The sequence below is a fragment of the Orbicella faveolata genome, unplaced genomic scaffold, assembly GCF_042242905.1.
Source record: "Orbicella faveolata isolate gen_17 unplaced genomic scaffold, um_ofav_v1 contig_35, whole genome shotgun sequence".
NCBI classification, from domain to species: Eukaryota; Metazoa; Cnidaria; class Anthozoa; order Scleractinia; family Merulinidae; genus Orbicella; species Orbicella faveolata.
Window position 1 is genome coordinate 6,901,394 of NW_028301564.1, and position 13,607 is coordinate 6,915,000.

Here is a 13,607-nt window from a genome sequence, read left to right on the forward strand (position 1 = left end):
GCTCCTTTCCCGAACAGCGGCTGGTAATCGATCCTACCCCTACTCCGTCTCCTTCTTAGCATGTGGTCAGGTCAGTTGCATGGAGAAGAGAAACACTGATGGTAAAGTGTATTGCCCAACCCTTAGCCTGCGAACGCAGACGTATTTCCGGCTGTCGCTTGTCTCCACCGAAAAATAACGTCTGCGAACCCGAGCCAGGAAACGATTTCTGTGAAGTAATGACTTTTGTTTCTCTTTGGCCAATCAGATTCCATGATACAATGAAACTCGAGTGCTCCTCGCAGCGAATACCTCGCCCAGTAGTTCTGGGGTTACTTGAGCTAAACTGTGATTGGCTTAAAATTCCTACGTCACAGGCACGGCGGAAAAACCGCTGCTCATGCGCAGTAGAGTTCGGTTCGTCTTCCCGCCTTTCCATTTTTAAAATGGCGGACGACGAATCAAAAACGAACACGTCATTGTCATGGCTTTTGGCGACATCTTGCTCGCTCAAGGCAATTACAAACAACTCGGCTACTTTGGGCAATGATCCGTGCTGATGTTTTGACTGTGATCGAGAGGATCGAAACGGTGTTGTCAGTTTTCTCAGGCGATAAAGACAGCTCGTCCGAAAGGAAACTTTCAGCTTTCCCAAATTCACCCGAGGTACCGTTTTTCCTTTTCTTAAGGTCGTCTCAAGTTCTTTAAGGTTTTGAACCGCAATTTCTTGTAGCCTGTTTAATTTTACGGAACATATAAAATATGACTTTTTTTTCGTGCTGATGAAAACTTTTAAATGCTATTTGTTCTTGGACTTTTGTATCGTTGCCTGAAGAAAAAAAAGTGGAGGACGAATTCGTAAGTAGTACACACTAATACCTAATTTTGTTGTGTTTTTCACTTGTGTGCTATTCATTCGTGCCTTGTTTTGCCGCTTCAGTGGATGCCATGTACTGCCATGAACTAAAAACTTGTAGTAAGCTTATAGAGGTTTAATATGGCATTGTAGAAAATGGTATTGTACATGAAATACAGCTTGAAGGATAAAATAAATTGCTCTTTGTTAATGTTAGCCTGTGTTTGATATTATGGCTTATGCTACTTCGCACCTACTACGATTCTTGTTCCTTGGCTACGCAGCTTTCCCCGCAGCTGCGGGCTTCGTTATTGCAAACATTTCTCCATTGTGCTAACGAAAAAGGCAATCCGCCAAAAGGGGTTCTTGTTCCACTTTATACTGGCGGAACATTCGTTCTTGTGAAGGCTTGTAGTTACATCGAAATTCAGTCAGTGTAAAACGCAGACTGTGCACTGCAGACTGCAGAGTAAGGGGGAAGTACATACTGCAGACATTATTATAACTGAATCGTGTTTTGTCGAGAGTCAACCTTAAACAGGCTAACTGGAGAAAATATTCAGGCTAACCCTAGAACTATTTAGGCTAAACTCTCACTTCTTTTAGCTTGAATAAGGTTGGTCTGTTTACTGTTAACACACAGTAACACTTAAAAAGTCTACAGTCTGCATTTTAACACCTGGCCTGCAGTCCAAAGTCTGCGTCATACACTGACCACATTGGAAAGCATGCCTTTTTGCAAAAAGCACCATTGTGAGAAAACACATGAAAACTGCACCATCCCTCCTTTCCTAGTAGTAAGTTTAAGTCTTGTTCCAAGCAAATACCGTATGCCATCTCTCCTAGACACTTTTAAGGAGTAGGTTCTGTAGCCTTCACTGCAACAAAATTCTACTGTTTCATATTGTGTTCCAGATAAATTCCATACCCTTGCAGACTCTGCCACCAAATTTTGTTTACTCACTCCCCCAACTTCCAACCATCCTAAGGGGTCACCACCTTATTGTGGAGGGATGGTTTTTGTATCCATGACCCTATGAGCTATGTCAGCTGGAGTCCTGTACTTCTGGTAGGTTGAAGGATAGGGACCAGACAAATTGTGATCACCAGGCTTTCTAGGTTGGGTGTTGGGCTGAGGGCTGATAAACCACTACTGTAGAAAATAAGACTAGAGCAGATACAGAAGATATTCAAATCTCTATCAACATCAGTGAAGCAATAAGGGCTCATATCGTAACACATGCATTTGGAGCAAACCCCTTCCCTGAACACCCCACTGAAAATGCCAGTTCACCTTCACACATTCCTTTTCAAAATTTTAAGTTTTGAATTCTAGTCCCCCCCCACCCTCACTCCTCAGAATTTCCAGTAACCTCCCTTGAGGTGGATATGGTTATCTTCTGGCACCACAATTCACGTTTTGGTAAATTAATCAGATCAGGCAATGATGTCTCAGCAACATGTTTATCTGATTAAAATGCAACTTAGAGATTTGCAATTCCAAAATAACTACATGTAAAAACTACTGTTAAGTTAACCTCTCCCATTCCCAAACAAAAAGACCAAACAAGCGTGACTAGAATTGTTTCATTAAAAACACCCCTCAAATATAGAAAACTAAACTGAAATAAAAATAAAATCCAACACAAACACACAAGCAATGAGCATCATTAAAAAAACTGGATCATTAGATAATGCAATTTGAGAGTTTTCATTGTTTCAGCCATCAGGGGTTATGAGCCATTATACCATGCTCTACAAATATGGAAAGCGTATGCATGATTTTTTGAGCATTTTTATTGTTATTTAAGCCTAGTTTTCTATATTTTGGGGGCCTTTTTAATAAAAGAATTATTCCACTCGTGCCTGTTGGATATGAGAAGATTAAAGCCAACTCAGCGATACGTGCCTTGTTGGCTATCTATTATCTCATATCCAACACGCTCTCGTGGAATAATTGATAATTATTCACTCCCTAACGAGTGAATGATGCGTGATCCAAACAATAACAAAATGGCTGGTGAAAACATATGTTCCGCCAGTGTTTCTGAAATGGAAATCCTGAGAATACAAGAAGATACTGTACCAGAAAATACAAAAAAGTCTTCAAAGTTTTGAATTTTCAATTTTCATTTCAAGTGAAAATGAGAGCTTTGATTGAACAATGAAATTGTTTAGCAAACAGACTTTTCATTTAGATTGCTGATTTGAACAGTGTTAACAGACCATTTTACTAGATTGTGATCAACGAGGATTTTATCGCAGGTTAACTAGACTTGCCATGTTAGAAGATTCTGTAAAGAATTGTGCACATCTTCATGCCACTTGCACGTTTTCCACACATGAATTGAGAGGTCAATAAATTATCTTTTAATGGTTTCCTTTTCATCTGTTGTTGAGATCACTTTGTACATATAATAAAAACTTGTCAATCTCAGTGAATAACAGCCACTATTCACCTCGATTGCAAAGAATAATTGTTAAATATCACATAAACTTCCACACCAAAATATTATGATCTACAAATTTTTAAGAAGTCAAATCCCAACCAAGTTGTTTACCAAGCTATAATTTTTCTGTCTTCAAACATTTTTCTTTATTAATTACTGGGGAATCCTGAAATACTTGTTCCATGCATTTGGTTCCTTAATTATCCCTTTTATTATTCCTTAATCTTTTTATAAAAGGGGACATATCATTTAGTATCCTCTCCAAGGAAGATGGCATTCATTTCATCCATGAAAAAAACTTCTTCACGTTGATGTACACAATGTACATGGCCACATCACACTGTCACCAGCCAGAAAATCAAGTAATTGAAAGAGGGGAGGAGAGCTGTGAAAATCTGAGGTCTAACTGTGTAAAAAGAGACGAAAAAATGTAAAATTAAATTAAGGTGTACTGCACTGTTCATACTGTACTGCACTGTTCATACATTATACGCAACTTCTTTCAACCTATATTGTGAATACCTCAGTCATTTTGCTAGCTTTGTAACTGGGAAATTTAAATCATGTAGTACAACATAATCATGAAGTACAACAAAAGGATTGTTACTTCTTGAGGTTTCACTCAATAAAAAAAAAAATAAATAAAAACATTTCATTAACCTCATCATCATCAGACTAATTAAACCCAAAAAAGTCTGCCTTCAGGCCAAAAAATAATTTTACAAGGTAACTTTTAAAAACTCCATCAAAACCACGCAATTAGTCCATTCAATAACAAAACAAAAAACTTAGTGTACATCTGTCATATCAGATTCTTGCACCGCTGCAAGAACTTTTAAATTGTAGACAACACAAGCCAGAGGATATATCTAAACGTGGAAAGAAATGTGTCACCTTGAATGGTATGCTGATATCCGGACTGAACATCAGTTGGCTACGCTTTTAAAACATGCATTGCATGTAAGATTTATATCCTTAAATCTACAAAATTAAGCTCATTTACAGTAAAGTGTCAACGGTTTTCGTCACCTATTTATATGAACATGGCAGACAAAAAATCCAACGGGTCTCTTCCCAGAGGCAAGTCAAAATATGACGGGTAATTCAGATGATAGCGAACAAAATCTTCAACTTTTAAAATGTAGACTCATCAAGTTAAGCCAAAAAGTTTCCGAAGCCACACACAAACTAGCAAATGTTGCCACTTGCAAAAATCAACCATTTACGGAAGGATAGGAAGGAAAACTTGGCATACCTTTCAACATAGCTTTCCATTATGCTGTGTTCATTGTCTTAAGTCATCTGTACACCAATATCTGCAGCAGAAGAGTGTTGTAAATAAACTAAGCAGGTGCTTCCGCTTGGAACACGACACCAACGGCCAAAAGAAATCACAACACAAAGAATAACACTCAAAGAAAGCGACAAAACCAGGCTAACATTTGCGGAAAGATTTCCGTATAACCCCATACATTATTATGCATGCAGAATTATTAATTGATTATGCGCTCTATTGTTTTTGAAGACAATAGCAACTCCCTAAGGTATTGAATATATACATTGATAATTACTACTTACTGTGTGAATAAAAGAGGATTTGATTGCGCGTTGTGGCGCGCTATCGCGCGTTGTCTTTTCGCCGATTCTTTTCGTCCCCTAGCTCCATTCATCTCTCTTTTTCTTCTCCATATTACCCAGGCTCCTTACGGATTTTTTTCCCTTTTTTTTCTTGTACCCCATCAGGTCTCGAACCACTTACCTTTCGCACACCTCTCGCTTACCAGTCTCTCTTCTACACCACTACACTACGAGATTCAGTTGAGAATTACCCCTTCAAAAAATAATTTTTATTTTACTTGACTCGTTCGCATTCCAAAAAATTAACATTACAATTTACTTATTCATGTGTTTAACGCATGTTGCACGCTGCACGAAAATATGCATCGCATGTGTGGGTCCCTGGTGAATAAAAGGGGGGGGGGTGATTTCTTTCTTTCTCCCAATCGCTTCTCACAGTCAACCACAGCCTAAACATCGTAGACCCAGACACAGGTGCGCACACCCAGCACATTGAAAATACGTGGTGGGGAGTCAAACGAAGTATGCCTCGTACAGGAACATCCAAAGATCTCTTCGAAAGCTATCTACAGCAATGGTTGTGGCGTCAGCACTATGGAGATGATCCTTTTGGAAACATTATCAAGCATATCGCCGACTTATACGAAGTGCGCAAAGATGCGTAAATTGTTCCTCGTACCACTGTATGCACTGTTCGTGATCTGATCGCCACTTCATGGAGGAAAGAAACAAAATACACAGCTTCATCGCATGGGTCTGAATTTGAGGAAGGAAATCAAGGGGGAAAAAACGCGAAGAGACGCGACAGGTAAGCTAGAATTTTATTTCACTTTGTTTACATTTACAAAATTAGTACAATAGTCGCTAACCCGCGCAACAGATTATAGCTAACCGCAAGCAGCCGGTTTTGCTTAGGCCTAAAACAGTATTTTTAAGCTTTTTTAAACTAGCGAACAGGTCTAAATCGCTATTATTTTAAGCAGTTTTAAGCCTGCGCTCAGTTTAAAATACGGTAAATGCGCCCAAAATTATGAAATTTCGTTTCGGTTTCAAGAAATCGTTCCGTTTTTGCGTATTTTAGATAGAAAATTCGAAAAAAAGTCTAAGTCTAAAAGTATGCGACACTTTTAGAGTTATTCAAATCAGATAAGTCTCAAAGGAGCGCTATTGTTTTCGCTATTGTTTAGTTAAACAAAGAACTGTATGCATAATAAATGTATGGGGTTATACGGAAATCTTGCCACATTTGCAACATACTTACTTTTGCTTAATCCACATTCTCTGTGACAAGTAGAAGTTCTAACTGGGTAAAAAATCCACAACATTTCTTGCTGTTCAATGCTAACGCTTACAAAATGTCCAGACATTTTCGAAACTCGTTTGCAGCCGCAAATTGTCAGCGGCGAGCGCTTGAGCATGCTCCAAGACAACGAATTTTTCAGCCAATCAGCGGTTTTTCCGCCGTGCCATGCGCGCTCATGTAGACCGGAATTGACCTATTTCGCCAACCTCGTTCCCACGGCTTTGCCCTTAAAGACTGGGGGGGGGGGGGAAACGAGGAACGAGGCTGTTATTTCGCGGGAAAAGAAGCCTAAAAATAGACCCATCGATCTGTAAAAAATGCCATGACATAGGCTTAGTGTGGGAGTTGCACATTCCTAGTGATGGGCTCCCGACCTGCGCGTACTTACTTATGCGGCAGTTTGCCGGGGACACCCCGCCAGAATGGAGATCTCATGAATACCGAGTGCCGATCTGAAAAAATCGGCTATGCATTCCGTTCATTCCTATAAAGGAGACAACATGTCTCCAGAGCACTCAACAATGAGTCACTTATCTCTTTTCCCCGCTACTCCTCCATTTTTGGACGGTTTCTTGGGCATAATTTTGACTCCATTCAAGAAAAAATTTGCATTCATAATGATATCCCTGTTCTAGAAATAAGTCAATACGCCGTTCTTTGAATCAAGTAAATTTCAAATTCCGCTACAGGAAAATTATTTCTTTTTTCATTATGTTCAAAGATAGTTTCATGGTTCGGCGAATGTGCAAGCTATACACTATCATAAAGTGGTTTTCAGCCTTCTCACTTAAACACAATTGCACTCTAATTTGTGCAAACCGAATGACTGATAACCAGATTTCAAGGAATATTTTAATTTATTTACGCTGACAAATTTAGTAATGTACGGAACATGGAATTTGTCATTTGGCCCGAATGATTTATATGCGAGTTTTCTGCCCACATCTGATTGGTTTATCACAAAGTTTTCATTTGTGAAATTTCCCGGCAAAACTCATCAGTTTGCTTTCGATTGAATTTTGGAATATAGCCGCTGAATAGCCGCTATTGGAGCTGAGCGTGCATTATTTTTTATAGATGCACGGCTTGAAATTATGGAGCACTGACGAATGTCTCGGGTGTTGTGATACCAGCCCAATAGCGACCCTTCTGAGATGTAAAGATTTTCGCGTTTTCATGCTTTATATTTACTCTAAACTAACTAAACCAAAAACAGGATGGTGTTCCTATGTTTCCTAAGAAATTAATGCACTTTTGAGGTCTAGAAAAAGTGCTGAACGTACTCGCGTTCCGCTTGTTCGGCAGTTTTTTTAGACCTCAAACATGCATTATTTAAGAAATGGAAAACATTTTCCTTGCTTCTATCGAGTTTAAGTATAAATCAACTAGCGTTCTATCACGAATGCCGTTTTATGATTGGCTACGCTACTCACTAACGATTATGTGATAGAAAATGAGTAGTGTAGCAGTGTGCCCTTGTTAACAAAGTAACAGCCGCTTCTTGGCGTTTTCGAAGTGGATTTAGATAAAGTTTTGAACGACTAGTGGATTTATACTAAAACAATTAGATTATTCGCTCTTGATTTCTATCACGCGATAGAAATCTCGAGCTCACAATCTAATTGTTTAATAGAAACGCAAGTGAAAGTTTGGGCAAACGAGAATTCTGGAGGACGCGAGCCGATATGCGAGTGTTTCCACAGCTTTAACGACTTCCATAGCTCTTGGTTTGCTTTCGGAGGAACAGACCTAAGTAAGCTAGGAACGCGGAAGGGCAAGGAAGTCCTTCTGTTAAAAGCCTCTTCCTCGGCTTGTGCCGAAGTAAAAAGATCAATGAACGAATAACGAGTCCCTCGGACCTTCCACATGAAACTAGCTCGTTTATCGGCAAGTTTTGTCTTATTTTATTTGTCTTATTTTATTGTTTATTTTCATTAGTAACAACATTCCGAAAAATAACTGAGGAGCTCCGCTTTTAGGCTGGCCTAAATCTATATATTAACAATAGACATGGCTTCTGATTGGCTGATTGCGAATTTGGGTACGGTAACATCACACAGGTCTGCAGGAACAAAATTTCAATGAGAGGGCTCAAGGACTGACGGCATATGCTGATGGGCAGTTAGCGTGCGGTGGCATCTCAAGCCTTTGTTAACTCGTTTTTCTTGATCATAACTGCCTTGTGGTATAGAACTTAACTTCGTGTGGACAATTCACGAGTCAACTTTGACGCGTCAGTTACATGTGTTCGAAAATCGAGAAGTTGCCTGTCTATAAAATTCCATATTATTTCGAAACCTTGGCTGGATTCAGAAATGATTTGTTTTCACACCGGCCTGGTCCTAGCGCTACAGAGAGATATTATTTTTCAAGTACGTTTGCGATCCTACGTATTTGCATATGGCATCTATACGTTCAAAATTCAAGTAAAACGCCATTTTGGTTTTCTTACAGAGATTTAAAGAAACCTCGTAAAATTCTGGCTGGTAACACGGGGAAAGAACACGACGGAATCAGGAATGTATTCTCCTTCGTCAAATGTAACAATAAATAAATGAATTAATAAATTGCTCAGTGGCACATCCCACGGAGAGGCTCTTTGCCCACTGTTTCCAGATTGAATTGAAATTTAGAAGGTTGGATAGATTATCGAGAGGACCGGAGTAAAACCTTCAGAGCAAAGATGAGAACTAACAACAACCTCAACTCACTTGGGACGCCTGGTGGGAGGCGATATATCTTTCGAAAACAACAAAAATCGTCCTATATTAACTAAATAGTCTGTTTTCTTTCATTACCTTCATCTGTCTCGAGTATATCCTTCAAGTTCAAAAAATTACCATTACGATAAATTTCTGCACGACATTGAACGAAAGACAATTTGAACTCCTGGATGAAAATTACTTGTATGTATATTTGATATCCTACTGATTTATCAGCCTAACAGTTAAGTGACACCCTCAAAAAATATTACCAGCGCAATTAAAACTCTGCAAAGTATATCCTCCGCTATTTAGAGTTCTTTCCACTAATCGGACGAGAGGGCATCCATCTTTAGTGTAGTCTTTGTTACCAGATTCTATCACGCCATAAGGTTAAGGCAATACGCAGAAATCAAGTAAAATGCTCTAAATATACTAGCACATCTTCCTAAGGAAATTATAAGCAAAGATTTTAACCTTATATTTTACTACATCTCCAGGTACTCTGGGGGATTTATTCTCCAGCAATACAGGCACCAATACACACAAACCGCTCGTTACAATCGTGTGGAAACCATTCTTCAGCGATTGCAGCGATCTTTACGATAACAATCGATGAAATAGACTTTAGTTCGATCTCGTTGATCGTAAACATTAAGTGGTCATATGGAAAGTGGTAGCTAGTGGCAAGGAGCGCTGAGCTGATAGTGATCGCAATCATCCAAACGCTAGTGGTGCTCACTGTATGGAAGTCTGATGCCAGCTGTCCAAACGGGTTTTTCAAATATATTGGATGGAGATCAAAAGCTATAAATTGCTGGGGAAAAACTGAACAAGTTTTATTGTTGAATAAAATAAAAAGAACAAATAAATCATTCAACCATTGTTAACATTAAGTCCGCCTAGTTTACCCTTCATGTCAAGGGAACTGTAGATATTTTCAATAAAGCAAAACCGCGACCATGTGTTCATTTAAACTATTAAAGAAAATAATAGCTTTTCCGCCAACATAATGAGAACTGGTGATAATATCGGAACCTTTTAAAACCGACGTCTTTCAAAACAATTAACAAAGTGATTAACAACTCAAAACCTGAATGACTAAAGTACACAGTTAAATGTTTTTCTTTACGACGTAAGTATTGATACAACTGTTTCACACAAGATAACATATCTAACTTTAAAACCGGCCACAACTTCCTAGTTGGCCGGTAAGACTGTGTTTTTAAACATAGTTTTGCAAGATAACTTAAAATTTGTCGTGGCTAGTTTCATGTAGCACTGACTAAACTGCCGATCTCAATTAGCAATAAAAAAAGACACCTACCAAAACAATTACGAGTAGGTATTTTCAACAAGCTTTTCAGCCTTCTTTATTTTTCATAGCAGCTTCCGTTATTTTTAATTACTTTGAAGGAGTTTTCAGTTTGAAATGAGTAACAAATGTTGTCGGAGAAGCAAATATCATAAACCTGGAAAATTGAATAAGGGGCAGCAATTTTATTTACCCGTAAAGTTCGCTATAGTGTATTCAAAGAAAAATGTTTTGAATAACGTAGCATAAATTGGATTATTTAATCCAATTCGACCTCGCTCACTAAGCCAATCCACTCACTGCTGCTCCAAATATCACCAATGGCTTTAACATCTTCACCAGCTTCAAAGTGTCTTTTGTTCTGTGACATATACAGATGAAGTTATTAAGCGGCGAAAAGGCAACTCTTTTTCACCAGCCGAGTGTCCACCGAATCAACTAAGCTATGCGTTTGATAGTTTGCACCTGAAAACAGGTGATTCAAATGCGTTTTCAATATCGTTGGTTTTGTTTGAGAATTTTCACAATGTCACTGAAAAGCCCCAAAATTTGAAACGAGAGTCTCGCGATTTTTCAGGTGAGCAACCCCACTCATATTCCATAGATGTTATTGACTTATCATTATCTGACTGTTCTAAGCTTTGTTATCGCCAAATTTCATTACACAATAAGGTTCATTTAGAAACTTCTATAATGTACCAATGTCACCGATACCTAGAATATAATAAAACTGTGAACAACTTTTGCGCATCAGTATGTGTAGTTTTACTTTTTGAATTTCACTATGCCACCCAACAAAAACATATTTTGCGCACATCTGCCCCGCACAAATGCAGACCACGCTTTTTAATGAGTATTGCGTCTGTTCAATAAAATTAAAGTCACGGAAAAAACGTGTCAGGAGAAAATAAATTTTAGTGATATCAAATAAGAAGTAATCAATCATTTTCTTGAAATCCCCTTAATACTGCGATGCTTCATCTTTCGGCAAAGGAAATTAGATAGAAATATTTTAATCCTCTATTTCACTACAGCTCTTTCTTCTCCAGTTACCCCGGAATAATTCTCTTGCAGTGTGAGCACAAATACACACAATCTTAGTGCATTCAGACTGAAAAATGACTAAAATGTACTGTCTCAAAACAAGAATTATTTCATACGTCAAGTTTATCCTATATGTCAAGGGAACTGTAGATACTTTATTTTTAATAGAACAGTAACGTGCTCGTAACTCGTCAAGATTAAGGTAAGCGCTCAAATTATTCAGTGCAAGTAAGCGTCGGAAACGTTTCGCAAAATTACTCCTTTCAAAACAGTTAGTGAGAATATGATTAACAATTCAAAACCTGTTATGACCAAAGTACAGGGTTAGTAATACTAAAAGTGAAATGTTTTGTTTACGTCGTTAGTAACAGTATAATTGTTTCCAAAAGGTACCACATGTTACCATGCCGGTAAGGTATGTTTTAAAACAGCAGTCATTAATAAGTTATCACTTTAAGTTTATTTATAATAAAGTTTCCATATAACGCGCGATCTGATTGGCTGAAACAGCGTGCTTTATCAGAGAACAGAGCACGGGTTGATGACGATAAGTTGGCTTCCAAATTTTTGCTTCGGAATTTTGACAAATTTGACCCAAATTAAACATCCCCTGTGACTCAGACAAACGCACTGGAAGCGAGCTATTTTTCTGCAGTAAATATGGCTCACAGAGACCATTGTTAGCAACAGTAGTGTTAAAACTGTACTAAAATAACAAGTTTTGCTAGATTCCCGCCGACAAAACATGTACAGCTGTAGCGAAATACACAAATTCTCAACCTAAACAGTGCTTCGATAAAGACATTAATTTTGTTACGAAGGCAGAAATTATACTAAGAAGTAAAACAACGACAGAAAACAATTGAACTGTCTCTGTTTATGATGAGAAGCTTTATTTTTGTAAATTTACAATTAAAAATGCTCATTTGCTCAAACAACACTTACATGCAGTGTAGTAACGCTCGTTCTCCGGTCATCTCAGCGAAGCAAACCGACGAGTGGTCAGTGCAAAACTTGTTCTGATATTCTCTTCTGTGCTCGAAGTAGAACCAGTGGGAGCCGTTAAGTCTTTCTAACTTTTACGCTAGTTCGGGCAATCTTGCTGCATGCGGCTACAAGCCGTAAATAACTGTAGCTCCTTTCAAATTCAACCCGGCATTTCGCACTTTCATCCACAAGCTTTGAGCTCCGCGTTTCGTAATTTCCACTGGAAAAGTGCTCGTTTTCATGGGCCACAATACGGCCGGATTCCTCTGGACTATAAACCTTTACCTGCCTTGAGATCCGTATTTAAAAATTAACTTAAAAGCGAACTTTGAAGGCATCGTTCTTCTCTCGAAAGCCGCTCAAACTTCTCGAAACTGAAAGCTTAGCTGAAGTCCAGTTTGTGATTGACAGCTGTCGCTTCGTTAGCCAATCAAATTATTTGAACAATTCTAACAAGGATTGTGATTGGCTTATTTTAGCGTGCTTTATCAGAGAACAGTACACGGCTGACGCCACTTTTGCTCGTTTGGAAAATAAAGCTTGGTTTGAAAATTCAGCCGAATGCGTGGGGAAATTATCTGATTCTTTATCATAAAACAAATAAAGAAGCCTCGACTGTGCTCTGTTCTGTTGTAAAGCACTTAGGAAGCGGTAGAGCACTCAAGAAGTAGGGAAAAACACTCGACTACGTCTCGTGTTTTCCCCTACACTTCTTTCGTGCTCTACCGCTTCCTGCGTGCTTTACAACAGAACAGAGCACAGTCGGGGCTTCTTTATTTGTTAACTTGAGCATTTACACGTAGCACTGACTAAACTATCTCTCTCAATTATCAAGAAAAAAGACGCTGTAGTCAAAAAAATTATGAAGAGTATTTTCAACTTTATCAACATTCAGAGATTTCATGACGCTTTATTTCCATAGGAAAGCCCGTAACATTCAATAACTTTGAAGGAATTCATTTTCTTAAATCAGTTTAAAATGAGCTAAACATTTTGTCAAAGAAGCAACCATCACAAACTTGACAAACTAAATAAGGATATCGGTTTCCGATTTACCGGTAACATTCGTCGACGTAATTAAAAAGAACAGTGATTTTAATATTGACGAGTAATTTCTTTGAGATCGATTTTGTAATAAAAGCTAACGATAAGTGCGAGTAAAAATACATAAAATTAGCATAAATATGTTTCTAGGAGTAAAAATACTTAAAAATGTCACGAACGGTAGAATGCAATAAAATATGTAAGATAAGTCATAAAAATATTTACGAAGTTAAAAAGAGAATCAAATACTATTATTAAACTTCTTTTGTTTGATGAAAAAAAAATTCGAAGTCAAAGGACTTTGGAGATGGCTTTTGTTCCTGATAATTTAATTTTTTCTTTTACTGCG

General features: G+C 38.1%; 1 long non-coding RNA gene across 1 annotated transcript; it reads right to left on the minus strand.

Moving 5' to 3' along the window:
- Window positions 1–3,406: 3,406 nt before the first annotated feature.
- Window positions 3,407–6,287, minus strand: LOC149102801 (uncharacterized). The gene is made up of 3 exons (XR_016202086.1): window positions 6,125–6,287; window positions 4,541–4,601; window positions 3,407–3,691 (listed from the first exon to the last, which is right to left on the minus strand). It is a non-coding gene; the product is annotated as an uncharacterized LOC149102801 (long non-coding RNA).
- Between the last annotated feature and the right edge of the window lie 7,320 nt (window positions 6,288–13,607).